Raw genomic sequence first — 14,705 nt, 5'->3', positions numbered from 1 at the left:
ATTGCCTTTAATCCTCTCAATAGCCCCTTTATACAGATGAAGACAGCGAGGCTCAGAAAGTTTAAGCGATTACCCCAAAGAGGGCCGCACACATCACCGGGATGTATAAAGTATAAGGATATGCCCAGCATGGCTGAGCGGTTACCTCTGGAGCGGTGGGGAAGAGGATGGGCTCAGCGAGGGCATTGGAGGCTCTAACTGCCTCCATAATCTTTCATTTCTTAAGCTGGGTGTGGGTCAAGGTTGCTTCTTATGCCTTTTTTGTATGTGTGAAATTTTCCTGATGACTTTTCAAGCCACTGGACCAGTGCATTGGGGTAGCATCTCTGTTGGAAAGCTTGCAGTGCATGGAGGCTGAGGAGCTCTTGGAAGCACTAGATCTGCCCTTTAATGTTCCAATGCCTGCTGAGCTTCCCACTGTGTGGCATGTAAGTTGCTATGTTTTTATTCCCTTTGCCAAGGTCTCAGTGGCAACACTTGTACAGAAAAAAGAAGGACAGGGAGGTTTGACCCTCCTGGCTGTTGGGCAGATGGTTACTGGAACTGAATGTTTCCCAACTAGGGATGCAGGAGGTGAGAGGAATGAATCCAAGCTCCATTTTGTGTCCTCAGGGACAGTTTATATGCCTCTTGATGGTCCTGCTCTGAGTTCTTTTTCAAGTGAATTTCCCTTCAGTTACACTGTTTGCTTTTCCTGCCAGAGCATCCTGCCCCTTCCAAAGCAGACCCAAGGAGGAGACCCAGCCCCTGCCTTCCTGGTGTGCACAGCTTAAAACAAGAGCCCTCTGCCCATCGGACATCCTTACCATTTCCAGCTATTGAGTGTAATCAGGTGTGCCAGGATCTGATTTCAAAGCCCAAAGCAAACGGACTCAGAGGAATCCTCTCTCCCTATTGCTCCAGTGGGAGACAAAGGAGACTGAACAAACAGGATGTGCTGAGAGCTGCACAGAGCACTGCCCCTGCAAGATGGGCGGGTGGGATGCAGGGCTAGAATAGATGGCCTGTGAGCTGGGGCACTGGCATGTGCGGTAAATCGTGCCCAGGAGAAACAAGAAGCAGGACAAGAGGAACTGACACACTGATTCATCTGACAGCCTCTCTAGATGGTTCTTGATAGTTACTCGCTTTCAGGGTCTAGGGAGTTATATAGAATCCCTGCACTACTGGAAGATCCTGACTCTGGCCAGGATATCTGTTGATATTTTAGAAATTAGAGAGAACTCGCCATGCCCTGTGGGGTGGGAGAGGAGTGGAACTCAGGGATCCACAGCAAGTCAGGACTGATGTGGGCTGCAAGTGGGGAAGCCCCACTGGGTGCAGCCCAGTGTTTGTTTTGGGTCCTGGTGAATCCATTTGTTTCTGTCCCTGTTTCTCTCTTTTATCCCAGACTCTGATCGCTGGGCTTAGTGACTTACATCTAGTAAACTCTCTCAATCATTAACTTGAAAAAGAGTCCAAAATCATTTCAAAGAACAGGATATAGGCCCAGGGAAAACGTCAGTACTTTCTCCTCCCCTTCCCACTGTCTACATTTTTATATGGGAGAAATCAGAGATTAAAATAAATGTTCATCATGTCCAAGGGTAGGAAGCAACTTACACTGGGAGAAAGGAGGTGCCCCTGGGGGTAGACTGACCCCCTCACCAATGGCAGAACCTAGTATCTGCCTCCAGTGCACCATCTTTCAGAAATACCATCACTGGTGGTTTCAATGAGGGGTGCTTAGAATATTGCCTACAGGCCCTCCTGCTTCTTACAGTTACTGGGGGATGCACCTGGCATTTTGTGGATGAGGCAGGAAGGACAAATGTCCTCCAGTACACAGGACAGTCCCACACAACTGAAGAACTACTCTAGCCTTTTTCTAAGAGCTGGCATGGCTAAGAAAGAAAAACCCAGCTAAGAATGGGTATGTGGAAAGCACAGTGAACATGCTAGTTACAAATAATTTGTTTATGTAAAGAGATGACATGATTGGAGCTTTACCTTAGTGTTGCCAGAGTGGAGACTGAGTGTGGGGTCCTTGGGGGAATTCTAGATGTATCAGATGGACTAACTAGGGGCAGGGGGAAACCAGCAGATACCATACAGATTTTTCTTAAAGGGAGAGACATGAAATCCATCATTCTACTCATAAGCAAATGACCCTCAAAAAGAATTTGAATTCTAGGGAGATTCTGAGCACAAGCTTGCAATGTCTTTCAGAACTTGACTTATGATTCAAGATGAACCACTGCTAGCTCTGGGGTTACCCAGACAGAGAAGGTGGGAAAGGCAGGCCCATTAATCAACAGGTGGCAGGAGACCCCCCCAGGTGAGCTAACTGTACAAAGGGAGGACATGAACCCAGATGGAGAAGAGAAAGCCAAGAAGGAAAGAAATACCTCTCGCCTCATCCCCTGGTGTGGCCACGAGACAGATCTGCTCGAGGGGAGCCTGTAGGGATGGTCTAACCCGAATTCCCTCTCAGAACCAGTGTGACTGGAGCTTGTCTAAGGAGAACTGAAATCCTTGCTCTGCCGCTCACTAGTTGTATGACCTGAAGCAAGCTACCTAAACCTGAACCTGGGTCCCTCACTTGGAAAATGGGGTTAATAGTACCTGCCCCAGAGGGTTGTTAGGGAAATAAGTGAGCATTTATTGAGCACCTTATATGTGCCAGGCCTGGGATGAGGTACCATAGTGACAGTGGTGAGAGGGCTGACAGTTTTGTGAGATCACTTATGCAGTGAGCTGAGCGCAGACACTGCCCAGCACGTGGTAGATACTCAACAAACGTCCTTAAAAATTTGTTTTCCAGTCACACAGTTATGCCGTGTGAAACAAAGGAAGGACAGACAGGTAAGGCTTGGCTGAGTGGTGAGGGTTAAGCTTAGACCTGAATGACAGCAAAGATCCAGTCATGGGATCCTTGTCTCCCCACTGCCCCCCAATCCCCTTATAACACCTACCAACCCGGCACCTGCTTGTACCAACCACTGTGCCAGGCCTTTGGACTTGATATTACATGGTGCTTTGTGTCTTCAATGCTGGTTTTACATAGGAGGGAATGTCAGTAGTTTTCAGACCTCCTCATCAGAGCAAGAGTTATTCCATGGAGAGCCTGCAAGGATGCTGGAGGAGATTTTGAGGTCATATTCCCTTCAACTGGAGCAGCCCTTCTTGGTCTGTTTTATATTCTGGACCTCTAAGAAAGATCCACCTATTTATTGAGGGTCCTTAAGGTGCCTGACACTGCTCGAGGTGCTTAGGACACACCAGTGAAAAATCAAAGACGCCTGCCCTCCAGGGCTTATATTGTAGCGAATGGTCAACATAATGACTTATTTATTATGTTGCTTGGTGATGAGTGCTTTGGGAAAGTCAAAGTCCAGCAGGATGGGGGTAAGGAGAGCGGGCTGCAATTTAAACTGGGTAGGTCTCATGGAGAAGATGACATTTTAGCAAAAACTCAGCAGTGAGGGAGTCATGCCAATATCTGGGGAAGGAGGTGTGGGCTTCAGCTACGGGACTGTCTGGGGAAGAAGCATTCCAACAAAGCGTTCTGAGGTGCAAAGGCCCTGAGGGGAGGAAGAGCACGGAGACCCAGGTGGCTGCAGCAGGTGAGCGAGGCGGGGGTGGGGGGGGTGGACTATGAGATGGGACAGCACGTGGGGCTTTAAGGACAGGGGAGGGACTTTGCTTTCAGTCTGAGTGAAAAGAGAGTCACTTCAGAGTTTTGAGCAGAGGAATAGCACGATCTGATTTGTCTTGAAGGTGGAGAGCAGGTCAATGTAGTAATCCAGGTGCAGACTGCAGTGAAAGTTGGAAAACCATCCCTTCACCAACACGGTCACCCTCATGGGTCCCTTGGGCTGAAGACTGGACAGATTATTTCTGTTCCCATTTTACACACTGGGAAATTGTGACTCAGGGAGGTCACAGGGATTCTTTGAGGTCACAGAGCTGGAAGGTGGCAGTCTGGAAATTGAAGTCCTCTAGCCTCCTCTGAGCTGGTCTCGGTGGATTGCTGGGTACCAGGATCTGTCTGCTCCATGGTGTCCACGTGGCTCTCTTGTATCCTTGACGACTCTTTTGACGCAGGGAGAAGACCATCTGGGACTACAGTAGTCCTCCCTAATCTGCGGGGGATGTGTTTCAAGACCCCCAGTGCCTGAACCATGGATAGTACTGAACTCACTATATAGCATACTTTTTCTTTCCTTATTAAGTTGAGAGCTTTCCCCTTTTCGCTCCAAGGAAGCAATTTACGGCTCCTCTTTGGCACATCAGAATTGCCAGCATCACTACTCTTCCACTTTGGGGCCATTATGAAGTAAAATAAGGGTCACATGAACACAAGCATGGTGATACAGTCAATCTGATAACCCAGAAGGTTACTAAGAGACAAATGGGCAGGTAGCGTATACAGCATAGATACGCTGGACAAAGGGATGATTCACGTCCGGGTCCGGATGGAGCCGGACAGTGCAAGTTTTCATCACACTAGTCAGAACAGCATGCAATTTAAAATTTATGAACTGTTTATTTCTGGAATTTTCCTTTTAATATTTTCTGGCTATGGTTGACCGTGGGTAGCTGAAACCATAGAACATGAAACCACGGATAAGGGGGGACTACTGTATCTTGTTTTTCAAAATTAGTATTTTACTTAAGTTACACATTGAAAAAACCTAGTTTTCCCTTAGGCTTTAAAGTTTACCTTACAAATCTTACTTTATTCTCTTAGAAATCGTAGATGCTCAATAAAAGCCCGTGGCTGATGTCCTCACGTTTCAAAGATCCTTTCTTGCCTGATGCCTCAACACTGCACCCAACATATTCCACCTAGTACAGCCCACTTCGTACATCCTACAGTAAATCACACCAGAAAGGAAGAGACAGCCCTGCTGGCAGCCTGGGGTGAAGGTGTCACTGGGCCATATGGGACCGATGATGGGGGGTGGGGTCGGAGGGTGCTAGGGGGTCCAGGCCCAGAGGGCCGACTTCCTGCCAGGCCCTGTGCTGCTGAGCAGGGCACCACAGGCAGGAGATTCAAGAGGCAACTGAATGAAGGAAGAGCAGGGAATTGTTTTCCCTTCCCCTATTCCCTATCTCCCTTCTTATCCTGACTCTGGAGAAATATTTGTGAGGGCAGAGGGGCAGGCTGATTTTGTTTCTACCATGTCGGTTAACAGAGGCTCACGGGGCAGCTTTACAGCTAAGGGCCCTCCGGTCCCTCTCCCTTTGTCTACCAACCACCTCCATAGTCTCTCTGGGTTCCTCTCCCTCTTCTCCTCGCCCCTCTGCCTCTCAGGACTCCAGTCCTCTCCTCCCTCTTCCCCCCCTCCCCTCCCCTCCGTTCTTTGGGCCTCAGAGCTCTCAGCACCTCCCCCCTCCACGGTTCCCTCCAAACCCCACGCTCTTTGTTGCTGAATTCAAGGTTCTCAATACAGTAAAGCTTTGATGATTTGCCTCAACTGAGGAGGAATGTCAGCTTAAATTAATGAAGGGTCTGAATAATAGAATTTTAAAGCAAAGTTTAGTTGCTTTCACGTTGTAAGGCATCCTTTCCAGGGTAGAAGCCTTTGCATTTGCATGCAGTAAGAGCTAACGCTGAGAAATGGGGCAATATGTCTTAGACACCCTTTTAAATGCTTCAACAGAAAAGAGCCCTTTATAATTGGCATATACTTTCTTTGACTCTGAATGTTTCTGCTCCTCAAACTTTTCATTCTTAGTGACCAACATTTCCTTTTATTACCGTGATTTTACTGGGCTTCTCACAGAGCCACAGTTTCATTTCCTGAATTCTTTACGACAGAGACATTCCACGTTGAAAGTCTCTTTAAACATTCTTAATTTTCAATTACACGAGCAATACATGAATATGTTCATGTATAAAAACCTTAAAAATAACAAAAAAATAATAAAACCTTAAAATAACAGTAAATGAAAACCTTATAAATAATAAAGTAATTTCTGTGTTTCAGCTTATAATGCCACTTTCCTTAAGTTGGTGCTCACGCATCATCTATAACAAGCTATCCCGCACAAAACCCCCTTCTTTGGGGCCCTATCTAAAAGGGAACCACCTACATCTGACTGGGTCTTACTTGCCCTATTTCCTTACTGCCTCTCTGCCACATTCCATTCCCACGTCTCTGCCAAGAATACTGACCAAGATGAATGTTAACAATTATTAAATCTAGATAAGGGTACTTGGGTGTTCATGATACTGTTTCCTCAACTCTTTTGAATGTTTAAAAATTTCATAAGAAAAACTCACCAAATTCTAAGAACAGCAATACGGCCAAGTGACCCTTGGAAGAAAAGAGGACCAGTTCTAGTCGCCACTGTCTTCCTCCTTCTAGGGATTCCCACGCCTGCATTGGGCAAGGCTGAGCCTCATTTATAGGTATAGTAACAAAGGTAATGCATGGTGTATTTCTTAGCAATGTGCACACTTTCGTAAGCCCTTTCATGCATATTCCTTTCCTTTGGGGTATAGGTAAGGCAAACGTAGTCCCCATTTTACAGATGAGGCAACCAAGAGGTTTAGTGATACTGCCTAATAATACCGGCTCACTCATTACTTTCTTACTAGGCAGCAGGCATTCTTCTAGGCATCGACGTGTATTAACTAATTTCGTCCTTATAACAACTCTGAGTTACATATATAACTTTCCCAAGATTACAAAGCTAGTAAGTAGTGGGCTGGAATATGAACCTGGCAATGTACTCATGACCCCGACTTCTTAAACACCTACATCCTCATGTGATGACATTACAGATGTCTTTCTAGTATTCCAAGAGTGGAAATCTGGCAGCCTCCAGGGTTCATTCAGACTGTAAATGTGCTCATTTGGCCTACACAGTATTTTGTAATTTTTGAATTAGTTTCCATAATTTAAAGATTTATTTAAAGAAAAATTTCATCTGAAAATCCAGATTTCTGGCTTCCCTTGAAAAATCAGAAGTTCTGGCAACATTAGGCTGGCATCCCACATAGTAACAATTGGCTGGAGCTGGGTCTGTGCTGCCCCTTTGGACAGGGCATACTCTTTCCACGGTGTCACAGTCCCAGCTACTCCCAATTATTGCACCTGGCCTCTTTTTGCAACTCTGTTACCTGTTTATCATGAGCAATTGAGTTTGCAACCCCTCCCTGTAAAAAACTACAACTCCAAAGAAGTATAAGGTAATATGTGCCCTGGTGCTATCAACACACTACCTAGGTCATTTATTCATCCATCTGTCTATCCATCCAACCATCCCTTCATGGATCTATCCATCCATCTGTCTTTTTACTCTGTCTCAGGTGTCCCAACCTAGCTTGGCCATTCTCAAACTGACAGCACAGAGTCACACCTGCCATTTCTTGACCAATATCTACTTTTCTCTCACTCAGTATTAGAAGGGTAGCATCAGAGGAGGGAAGATGATCTGTTGAGGGAAACAGCATTATGGCAGGTGTTATGGACTGAATGGTATCCCCACCCCCAAATTCATATGTTGAAGCCCTTATCCCCACTATGATGATATATGGAGATAGGGCCTTTAAAAGGAAGTAACTAAGGTTAAATGAGGTCAGAAGAGCAGGACCCTAATCCAATAAGACTGCTGTCCTTACAAGAAGAGGAAGAGACACTAGGAGTGCACACAAAGGAAAGGCCATGTGAGGACACAGCGAGAAGGCATCCATCTGCAAACCAAGGACAGAGGTCTCAGGAGAAACCAAAGCTGCCGGCACCTTGATCCTGGACTTCTATCTTCCAGAACTGGGAGAAAATAAATTTCTGTTGTTTAAGCTCTTCTATGGTATTCTGTTATGGCAGCTTTAGCAGACGCATACAGCAGGGGATTGTTTTCCATGTGTCCCCTGCCCACCCTTTCCACCTCCCCAGCCCCTGGCCCGTTTCCTTGGCACAGGTAATCACCTAACACCTAAGGGCATCTGGATTAGTTACTAAGAGAAGTAGCCAGCAATCCCAGTTAAGAAGGCCTATTATTTCTCCAGGGGTGTGAACCCCACCAACAGATGGGCTGGGAGGGTAGGAAAAGGGCTGGGAAGATGCCACTAAAGAATTCTACCCGTGGGATGCACTCAGGACATTTTGCTAAACCTGAAATGGGGGAGATGTTGCCTGACATTCACAGCATAAGGAGCCTTTGGAGCTGAGACGTGGGCATGAAAAATATTAGCAAAACTCAAGTTGGCTTAAGGAACATTAAGAGTTACTGCTCCATCCAGTTAGGTGCTTGGATTTAGCAAGCTGTTTTTGTCTGGAGAGTCTGAGTTCAGGTTAAACAGACTGATTGTCAGAATAATTACTGCAGAATTGGCTTCATCTTAAGCCTTCCTATGGGTTTCCTGCAGGTGTTCTAGTTAGAGAGGCTTATGTTATTAACACAAAGATAGGTGGTTGCTGATTAACCCCAGAGGGGCCTAGAGAACTGGGAGAAAGCCAAACTGGCTTCTGCTCCATCTTTGCATCAACTTTCAAGCTGTTAGAGTGGTAATGACTGTGGAAGGGGGATGGTTGTGCTGGAGAGAGAGGTTGGACAAACCCCAGATTGGTTCTCAGCTCCCAGGGGACAGCCAATGGCAATTGACTTCAACCCCAGACTGTAAATGAAATGAGCAGAGATCTGGAAGTGATCCAGAGGAACTGGCTCTAGAATCCCACAGCAGCAGGTTTAGAAGCACCATTGGAACCACCTTCTCTGCCATCTTAGGTTCCTAGGGAAACTCTGTAATTTTAGTCAGTTGATAAAAGTGTCAGTCATAGGACAAGGTTCGACCAATGATTTAATCAACAGTGACACACTCAGAGCTCAGGAGAGAGCAGGAAAATACAGGGTTGTTTCGATTTCCCTTTAATGATTTCTAGCCTCATGTCCACTGAGAGGAATATGGAAATACTGAAATTTGAATGTAGATGGATTGGGTTGGGTTTTTACCACCACCTGATGAGGTATACAGGCAATGGTCTTTGATGAATAAAAGGCAAAGCTCAGTATCACAATTCAATTCTCCTCCTAGTTCTCTGGTTGATGTGTGAATTTAGACAAAGCACTATTTCTCTGACTCAGTTGAAATAGGGCAACACCACACGTGACCAGTCCTCCAAAAGCATCACGAAGATTTGTGAAAACTGCCAATGAAGGGCTTTGTGCATCTTGGGAGGACACTACTGGCAAAGACCTTATCTAAACAGAGTCCTTCACTTGTGTTCAAAACCTTACTTTGAAGGTAAATTGTTTGGCACTTATTATTCAAGGGTCTGGGACCAGGGCTCCCTGAGGCCTGAGGATGGGGGCCGGGGAAAGGCAAGGGTCTGAGATGGGGACTAGGGATCCCCACAGGGGTCAGGAAAAGGTCTGGGGGATTAGCAGAGCCAGAATACGTTCCCTCTCTGCTAGGTCAGGGTTCCTCAGCGGAACTTTCCCTTGCTTCTGCTGATGTCTGGTTTTGGGGAGAGGGAAATTGCTGCAAAGATTGGGAGAAAGAGCAAAGGGACTTGGTCCTGGTGGGAATGAGATTTTCTTTAGCTAAGAAAGGGTTTTATTTCCATTTCTCCTTCCATATCACACCTTCCCCAGTCTTCCTTCTATTCTCAAATACATGTTAAGACCTCTTCCTTACCACTCACTAGTCATACACCTCCGTGACTGGGTACATTTTTATTTTTTAATTAATTAATTAATTTGGTTGCGCCGCGTCTCAGTTGCAGCAGGTGTGCTCCTGAGCTGTGGCTCGCGGGCTCCCCAGCTGCAGCATGTGTGCTCCTCAGCTGCAGCCAGCAGGCTCCTTAGTTGCAGCTCGCAGGCCTTAGTTGTGGCTCACCAGCTCCTTAGTTGTGGCACACAAACTCCCAGGCGGGGCATGCGTGTGGGATCCAGCTCCCCAACCAGAGATCGAACCCTGGCCCCCTGCACTGGAAGCATGGAGCCCCAGCCAACTGCACCACCAGGGAAGTCCCTGTGATGGCGTACTTTAACAGGACGAGAAGTAGGATACTGGAGTCAGGGGTTGAGGGATGAGCAGTAATGGGGGACCAGGCTGCAACAGGGGAGATCAGGTCTATAGTGATGAGAAGGGGAGGTAGAAGCAAGAGAGTGAATGAGTATCTGTGTAGCAGTCCAGTTAAGGGTACAAAGAGCACACTCCAGTTCATCATCCATCTCGCCCCCTCACGGGCCCCTCTAATGGAAGCTGCCTTGCCCACATCTGCTGCTGCTTAGGCAGCCATGCTTTCGGCCCCTCCTTCAGCCCACAGCGGACTGGCTGGCTAGTGACCAATGACGTTAACTGAGACAAAACAATAAGATGAGCCTATGCCAATCATATTCTCTCTTAGGAATTCTAACTAGGAAATACCAAGGAAAAAATCCAATGGGCTTGGAGTTGAAAGGCTGAGGTGGAGAGAGAGGAGCTCAAGAGACCAGGACGAGCCACACGCCAGCTCAAGTTTTGAATAAGCAGAACTATAGTATGTAGGGCATGTCTGCTGGGAGAGAGAGTTGCCTTGGACAGGTATGCAGAGAGAAGCAGTGTCTCTAAGGAAACGAATCCCTAGGGTTGCCTTTGCTCCTCAAGGCTCTCCAATTCCAGACCACCCGTATCCTTAACAACACCTGTCCCCTTTTACCTAAGGTAACTGAGATTTTTCTCAATGGAAAGACCCAACTGTAACAGTTTGCACAAGTCCTGTGTAGGTAAGTTAAAATCGAATTATTATCTGAAGACATTTTCTTTGGGGAAAATGAGTAGGCTGGCTCCCTTAGCAAACATGACCTACCACCACTGTTTATTTGGAAGCATCTTGTGTACTTGAGATTAGATTTTAGGCAGGAAATGGTGTGACCTAATTTTTCCCTTTGTTATTCTGATGTCAAGGCAGGTCAAGACTATGTTTCAGTCCTAAAGAAAGGAGATCTTGGCGTCTACAAAGAACTAGTTTGGTCTAAGAAAGGGAAGTCCTTTCTAAGTTACTAAGATTCAGGTCTACAAATCTCTCTGAGGGAAGCTTTAAAACCATGAGTTTTTACCAAGTTAAAAGGAGCAGAGAGGTGTGGCAGCCATGTTGGTTCACCAGCGAGATCTCGTGAATCATTTCTCATCTCGGATTTCAGGGCTCAGGAGGGCTAAACTGGAAGGAAAACTGAGAGCAGCTCTTGTCAATACGAGACCTCATCCATTATGTCCACAGCCTCTTGGAAATGTCCCCCAGCAAGGCTGCCATCAGCACTTGACTGAAAACACATGGAAGCAGCCCACTCAGAGCAGGAATTCATTATTGGAAGAATAATAAGGGAAAGTTTTTCTTTTTCTTCTCTTTCTGCTGCTGGGAAATCTGCTTTCTGGAAAAGTCGCAGGGATTAGAGGGAATTTGAATCATGTCCGGTAACAAGGGAGGGAATGGAAGCAGAAGGGCATGTTTCCAGAAGCCTTTTCACACAAAGCATGATGGTCCTGGGCAACTCAAAGTGAGCTGTTCTATCTTAGACGTATTATTGAAATCGGGCCATGGCTCCCTTTAACCCCATTATCTTTTCCCAGAGTGATTAGTATCTGATAGCTTCAAGGGAAAAGTACCCAGAGTTAATTGGTTTTCCCTGGCTACTCCTCTTTTTCAAAAAGGTCACCTGTGGACTAAAATGGGCTGCAAAACGATTTGGTCTCCAACTCTCAACACTACCCTGTAAGTCTTTGATAGATGCCCAGTAATCCAAGGGAAAGGCACAGGGGGTGGATGTGAAAGAAGGAGACATTTGCCAGCTCCCTGGGTCTACAGTATGCAGCAGACATTACGAGTGTTTGCCAATCTACGGTTCTCCTTCCATTCCAAATACAGACGAGGTTCCCAACTCCAAGGACGACATGACTGCTTGGTCATGAGAGAGGTGATGTGTGTCGTTTCTTAGAGGAGGCCCTTAATCGCCAGTGCTCAACCCCCTTCTCATTCTTCCCCTCCTAATGGCAAGGGTGAAGTGCATGTTGATACTGAAACGAACTACTGAATCATCACATGGAGGACAGCCTCCCGGGAGGGTCTCTCAGACATGCACAGGCCTGGTTTTAAGTCACTGAGATTTCATGGGCTTGTTTGTTTAAGCAGCAAAACCAAGTCTGTCCTGACTTATGCCCGCTATTTATTGGTCATCTCTCCTCCCAGTTCTGTTTGGAGTTCTGGAGCACCTGTGCTGCATCTGAACCCCACCCTCATTGAAATTCAGAGAAGTAGGCAATGTGCTTTCTCTCGCACTTAGGATATTCATCTGAGAAGCGTGATGGACTGCTCCCTTCATTTGAGTAAAAGTAGCCTCTGGTGAATTCTGTAGTGGAATAAAGAAGGTCCTTTCATAGCTGTAGGACAAAAGCGATGGTGATGATATTAAAACCAAAGCTTGGGGAAAAAATGACCCTCCCAAGTGGTTCTAAGACCACGATTTTTAGGACAGAATCTGATATTTTGCACTTCCTCTTGCCTTCATTCCCCTCCCCTCCATTACCTAATCCTCATCACCCAACTCCAAAATTCTCATTTGGCAATCCTGGTTTTGCAGGACAAGCTTCTACAATCCCGTCTCTGAACAGTAACTTTGCTCACAACATACAACTAAAAGTCACTAGGCATAGAGTTAGGCAATTCTGGGTTAACCCAGAAGTGTTCATCCCGTGGGCTGATAGGGACCACACACTTCTGAATCTTCACCAGGACTGCAGCACATCAACAGAGTAGCTAGGATGCTAGTACAATCAGGGAGACAAAAGTTGGACTTTGCGTTATATGTGTATATGTACACACACACCAAGAAATTACTTCATCGCATCCAGGTTCAATAAAAGTAATTAACAACTCAAGATGCCTCACCAGCGTTCCGTGGGTGGTACCAGTTTGGCAGATTTTCAGCTCATGAATGCCACCTGTGTCTTCTTCCATGTGACTATTCCCTGGGGGCACCTTTCCTATGCATGTCTCCCCATTTTTAATAATGGTGAAAAGAGAAGGAGACAGTGATGGAACCTCTACCACATTCTCTTCAGTCACTTCTCCCATTGGAAGATCCAACCACCAGTATTGCTCTGATGATTCTTTTATTTGGAAAATATTCACTGAATTTCTATTGTGTGTACAGTATTGTGCTGAGTACTTTAGTGAGGATGACTAAGAAAGGTTGTAATAGATACGAACAGAAATACTACAGGGGTGAGTGGGGAGAGGAAGAAGCAAGATTACCTGGGTTCAAATGCACATTCCATCACTTTCTAGCAAGAGACTGAACTTTTCTTGCCTCCTTCCTCATCTGCAAAGGAGGAATGATATGAAGTCCTACCTTGTGAAACTGTGGGGAGGATCAGATAAGCAGATGCACATACAGTGTGTGTGAGACACACAGCAGCACTGAGTATTGGCACAATGCAAAGACAGTGCTGGTCCTGTCCTGGCAGCATGGTTCGTGGTGAAACACCTTGGAGTAGGGGAGCACAGGGACTGATTTGTCTGTCAATCACTGGGGGGTAGAGCACTGTCTTACTGTTTCCTGGGGTCAAAAAAAAAAAAAAAAAAAGGCCTCAAGTAGGAAGCCATTTAATCTTTGACATCTGGGACCAAGATATATTTTCCTCGTACCTTTCTCAGACACTCCTGAGTGCCCACTTTCATGTGTGAACTGCTTAGCTTTTCTTTCTTGGTGGACAGTGAAAGTGCAGAGAGACTGAACTAACAGTTACAGAGAACAAAATATCTTTCTCAACTTTCATAATAGTCCCTGGCTGTTTGAAAATAGCCAATTCATATTCAAGAATTCACAGGAAATGTACATTGAATCAGCTACAAAAACTCAGCTTGGTTTTCACAAATGTTCTATTGAAGACCACAAGCTCTCCAAAGGCACCTCACTCAGCGAGACAAATGACCACAGTCTGGAAACTCTGTATCCTCCACCTCTTCCAGGTCCATCAAAATCTTTCTCGCCCTCCAATGCCCAGCGCCTTGTTTGCTCTCCAGGAATATCTTCCTTGATTCACTCCAGCTGGATAAAACGTTCCTCCTTTGGCCCTTGCAGCCTGTGGCTTGGGCGTACATCTATAATGTTAACTTTATTTTATTCTGCTTTATAGTATAGTTAGGAGTACACGAGTCTTTTCCATTCCTTGTAATACACATAGCCTATTTTTTGATCTTTGCCTTAGCATTTGGTATGTAGTCAACAAACACTGAGTTGTTAAAGGATTGTGTCATCCAACCATTCTTCACCGATTGGGTACTTACTCTGTGCACAGCACTCTGCTGGGCATTGGTAGCAGACATGAGATAGGACAAGACTTGATTCTAGCATCCAAGGCATTTAAAAACCTCTGAAGGGGAGCAGATACAAAGTGACTCTACAGAGGGCAGCTTGAGTGTCACCAACAATTTGGGTAAAAGAGGTCCCAGGGCCAAAGGCTGGGAAGCTCTGATGCCTGGCTTTGAAGGGGCTAAAGCCCACAGCCTTGAAGCTTTGGTTGGAAACCTCATGGAAGAAGGAGGGGGTAGGCTGGGTGTTCTGCTAGGAACGACTAAATTATCCTATGGGTCACCAGTTGATTTATTTGCTAATTGACTGGCCCAGGCTTGGGCTTTGGATCTAAAGAAATCATTTCATCCTTTATTAAATACTGCAGGAATCTCACTCTTTGTTCTGCAGGGCTCTACACAATGTACCAGTGAAAC

The 14,705-nt window shown here is 46.0% G+C and overlaps 1 protein-coding gene across 1 annotated transcript in view; it reads right to left on the bottom strand.

The window, feature by feature from the left end:
- Positions 1-14,705, bottom strand: part of RAD51B (RAD51 paralog B) — a 689,357-nt gene that overhangs the window by 62,860 nt on the left and 611,792 nt on the right. The gene's annotated exons all lie outside the window — the stretch shown is intronic.

The sequence above is a fragment of the Aethalodelphis obliquidens genome, unplaced genomic scaffold (assembly GCF_003676395.1).
Source record: "Aethalodelphis obliquidens isolate GAN/ISIS:26980383/991018 unplaced genomic scaffold, ASM367639v1 scaffold10, whole genome shotgun sequence".
Lineage (NCBI taxonomy): Eukaryota > Metazoa > Chordata > Mammalia > Artiodactyla > Delphinidae > Aethalodelphis > Aethalodelphis obliquidens.
The sequence above is the reverse complement of the archived record's forward strand: the minus strand, read 5'-3'. Positions and strand labels throughout refer to the sequence as shown.